This window comes from Cornus florida, unplaced genomic scaffold (assembly GCF_030987335.1).
Source record: "Cornus florida cultivar Cherokee Brave unplaced genomic scaffold, ASM3098733v1 CherokeeBrave_3.0.0_Hap2_Chr03, whole genome shotgun sequence".
NCBI lineage: Eukaryota > Viridiplantae > Streptophyta > Magnoliopsida > Cornales > Cornaceae > Cornus > Cornus florida.
This window is the reverse complement of record NW_026775573.1, coordinates 81,290,267-81,295,229: the sequence shown is the minus strand read 5'-3', so window position 1 is coordinate 81,295,229 and position 4,963 is coordinate 81,290,267.

Below are 4,963 nucleotides of genomic sequence, written 5' to 3'. Positions count from 1 at the left end.
ATTCTTTTCGGGCTAGGCATTCTTGCTTTATTTGCTTGGCTTATTTGGGTTCCATGGCTTCATGAGAAGTCATTTTGGTGCCTTAGAGATGACGTACGTCTCTAGAGGTCACCTTTCTTCTGTTGCTTCCACATTTTGGATCCGCTTCGGGTCATCACAGGACACACTGGGTTGAAAAATCCAAGGTCGTCACATGATCCTTCCTGTTACCTTCTAGTTTCAGCTTTTCTTGGACAGCTTTGTTACACCAAATTTGGGAGATCATATCTCTTTCATTTTAAATCCAAACTGGGTCGTTCTTGAGTCTAAATTGAAGATCCTGAAGTTAGCTTTCCAATGGTACCAACTACTCATCAAAACTCCATCTATAGTGTGAGATATTCCAATTTTAGTGAGATAGGTTCGTGGTAACTCTTAAACGGAGAAGGCCACTTTGTTTTAATTTCATATCTTTTTCGTTTGGACTCAGAATCTGGCGATTCTTGAGTCTAACCTCATTCATTTTTCGTTGTCTTTCTAATGGTGTGCAAGGTGGCACCCATTTCAGTGTGAAATGACCACTTTGCCTTTAGTTCATTTCTTTTTGGGTTTGGTATTCTTGCTTCATTGCTTAGCTTAATTGAGTTCCATGGCTTCATGGGGAGTCATTTTGGTGCCTTAGGGATGACATACATCTCTAGTGGCCATTTTGCTTCTTTCGTTTCCGCATTTCAGATCCGTTATTGAGTCATTATTTCGGTTCATCATTGATGCACCAGGTTAAAAAACTTGGGCCATCATATAAAGACTTGTTTTTATTTTGCTTCCGCATTATGAATCCACTTCGGGTCATCACAGGACGCACTAGACTGAAAAATCCAGGGTCGTCACAGTGTTTCAAGCTGTTGTGGTCGATTCTGAAGGTTGACACATGTATAATTCATTTTCTTACACTTATTCAAACTATATTTGTGTTGAGAATATGCTGAAAATGAATTTGGACAGTGTGGTCACTAGTTAAGCTTGTCTTTTTGAAGAAATCTTGGATTCGAGTGTTATTTGATTATACTTAACTATTTCTTGATGATCTATGCTGCTAGCTGCTATATTTTGATGAATCGAGATTGTTAAAGTTGAGTTTGTAACAAGAATATGATATGCTTTGATTTTGAGTATTCTGTGCCGAAGCTGTTTTGTACTGAAGTTAATCTGTGCTGAGACTATTCTGTGCCGAAGCTTACTATTCCGAAGCTTACTGTGCCGAAGCTTTTTGTGCCAAAGCTGTTATATTCTGAACCAAGAAATTTGACTGAACTTTGTGATATACTTATGCTGTGTTTGATTATGCAAAGTTATGAACATGAGTACAATAGTAAAAGAAGACTGTATGAGGCGTTGTGAATTGATCTCAAAAGGAATTTCCCATTTTACCCCTCAGACCGTGGATGCAGCAGATTGCAGTTCTGAGGCAGTAACTTGGAATTCTGTGTTGTTCGGCCAATTCTAATTATTGTAGAGACTTCTTATATTTGGTGTGTTGACACTTATTGTAAATGGTAGTGAGGCATGATCCCTCACCCTATTGTTAGTTAAGCTATTGAGAGCTTATTGGGTCCAAGCGTGGTTGCTTCAGACAGGGAGAGTGCATGGATGCACTGTGGTGTTCTAGTGTGTGTGTATTGGTTGTGAAAACTAGTGTCTATTCTGGTGCATGGGTGTGTGAAGAGAGTGAAATAGTTGAGTGTGTGATGAGCACCGAAAAGTGCGCATTTAAACCCGTTAAGCTTAAGCATTCTAGTACCTTTATCTATCTTACTTTGCCGTTTTAGACTTATTACGTGTTATTTATATTTTCAGGCACTAATCCGAAAATTGAGCTAACTCAGCCAAATAAGAGCTTAATTGAAACAATCCTGAGATAAACCAAAGGAGGGAGCAAAGTGGAGAAAGAAAGGAGCAAAAAGGAATTAAGTTGTGCAGCTGAAAAGTTCGATCGATCCAACTTAGAGTTCGATCGATCGAACATCTATGATCGATCACAGTACTTCTCGATAGATCCAACCTTGGCCTTTGCTGAAATTCCAAGTTCGATCGATCGAACATCACCTTCGATCGATCGAATCCTATTTTGTCCTATTCAAATGATTGATCTTATCCACAGCTGTACGCCTACCAACCACTTTTGTCCTTTTCCCCATAAATATCTTCGAAATATCTCAGCCTTGTCCTTATCCGGAGGAGTCAGACCACTTCGATTGATCCAAGATGTAGTTCGATCGATCGAACCCATCTTCGATCGATCCAAGTTAAGGTTCGATCGATCGAACTTCCTCTAGCGAGAAAAAGTTAAAGTCCAGCTCATTTATTCCGTCCTTCACCCAATCATTGGAGAATATGCCTTGCACGACTACAGCTCATCATAGGGTGTATTTGACCTACCTATATAAGGAATATGATACACTTTTTGGAGAGGGCTCTAGAGTCTCTTGTCACACATTGAAAATCATCTTGGAGGCTATTCTTGGAGAGGAAGAAGGGAGGAAGCTAGAGCAACCATTGGAGGAGATCTTCTCCAACAAGGAGCAGCCATGGAGTTAGCCCTTGAGGGTTGGATCATCACTACCATGAGTGGCTAGACATCTTCTTGGGGCTAGAGTTAGCCCCAAGCATGCTTTCTATACTCTAATCTTGTGTATTATTGAGGGATTAGTGTTGTATGATACATCTTGATATTCATGTATATATAAATCTTGATTATTTCATGGTTTGTATGGTTTAATGCTTCCAATTGACTATTCTATTCTATCCATATGTCTATGTATGCTAGAGTAGGATATTCATGTGCTTATCTCTAGATTTAGTGTTTTTGATGCATGTCTATGTGTATTGATGCTATAGATCTAGAGATTATCAAGATGATATGCTTAATGAATGCTATTTTGGTTCATTTGATGGTTTATGCCTATTCTTGATGGTTTGTGCCTCCCCTAGTCTAGATTGCTTTATTGTCATGCTAGTAGTGTAGATTTAGTGTAGTGGTAGTGTAATGTTAGATGGGAGGACAATCTACTCTTGATGTTTGATGTTCCATGCTTGTGAGTCCAAATGGCATATTCCTCTAACATTGTGTTGCATGTGGATTGTGAGCTTAATGAAGGATTAATGACTTGTTTTGATCTGTTGTGCTATCCCTATGTTGTCTAGACAATATATGCTCTATTGTTTAGATATATTGTGCTCTTCACATGATGTTTAGACAATACTTGCTTGATTTGTCATCCTTGCCAATTGAATCAACCTAATGCACACACACCCTTATCATATTGCAACACATCCATTACACTCAATTGATCACTTGTTAGTAGTATAGAAAAGTATTGCTTGGTGGTGATCTCTACACCCCAAGACCTCTCTCCCTCTTGTTTACCTCATATTATTTTATTTAGTTGAATTCAATTTAGCTTAATCAACCAACCAACCAATTGTGTGATCACTCGACCTACTAACCCTAATTACCATAGTTTCACAATTCGATACACCATCAAATCCCTTGGGACGATCCCTACTCGCCCTATCTATATTTTATATAGAGAAAGGTAGTAGTGGCTTTCTATAAATGTAAAACTTGGCCACCTCCTAAATTCACACACAACTTTCAAGCTTTGTTGGTTGTGGCGACTCCATCAAGGAAACCAACAGCAAGTTTTTGGCGCCGTTGCCAGGGATTTTAAATTGGCAACGTCGAATTGTGAATTTCAATTAGGATTAGTACTCTTTTGATCGTGTCTTTACTTTTTTTTTATTTTCTGTTTTTGATTACTTATTAAGTTTGTTCTTCATTAACAAGGTGCATTGAGCAAGGAGCTAGCAAAGAACTTCAAAGCTAAGGAGCAAAGCAAGCAAATAGAAAAAAAAAAATGCTAAAAATGAAGAGTTGCTAAAAAAAAAAAAAAGAATTTTTGCTAAGCTAAGCTTTTAAATTTGGAGTTGAAGTGCTAAAGGACTATTGTGAGACCTTCTTACTCAATCTCCTTAGTTAAATCGGGGGCCCACGTGGAGGCATTTATTTGACATACATTGCATTTGAAAATTGTGGTTGTGAAGTTTAATTGCATTGTTGAAAAAGTTGTTTATTCGTGTTGCATTGTGCATGCATGGTCGTCGTTCATTGAGACCTACTCTTGTCCCTCTTGATTTGCATTTAGAATCCACTATTAGGAATCCAAGGGGAAGAGGAAGTTCACATAGAACCAATCTACCAATGGACGTTCTCAATGATGATCATGTTGAAGACCTTGGTCACATAGACCAACAAGGCATCCTTCACCCCAATGTGCAAAATGATAATATGCAAGTTCCATTAGGCATGCCTAGGCCATACATTCATCAACCTCCTCAACAACAAGGCCAAATTCCAATGGGAATTCCAAGGCCAATGTATGCACCACAACCCCCCATCATTAATCAAGCTCAATATAACCAAGGTGTCCATGTTGCACCTCAAGTTGCTAATCCACCACTCGCATTGAGAGATCACTATGTGCCTAATGAGTATAATGCACCCACATGTATTCAATTGCCACCATTTAGAGCACACCATTATGAGATTAAAGCACAAACTATCCAAATGCTACCTAACTTTCATGGACTTCCTAGTGAAGAACCTTACAAGCATTTGGATGAGTTTCTTGAAGTTTGTTCTACCGTTCGATACACGGACATGCCGGAAGAAGTTTTAAGGCTGAAACTTTTTCCATTCACCCTTAAAGATAAGGCGAAGTATTGGTTTAACAACCTTAGGCCTTTTTCTATAACTTCTTGGGCAGAAATGCAACAAGAATTTTTGAAAAAGTACTATCCGGTTTCGAAAACCAATGCTATGAGAACCGCCATTAGGGAATTCACACATGGGGAGGGAGAAACTTTCCACGAGGCATGGGAACGCTTCAATGAATTGCTTAGGAAGTGTCCTCACCATGACATG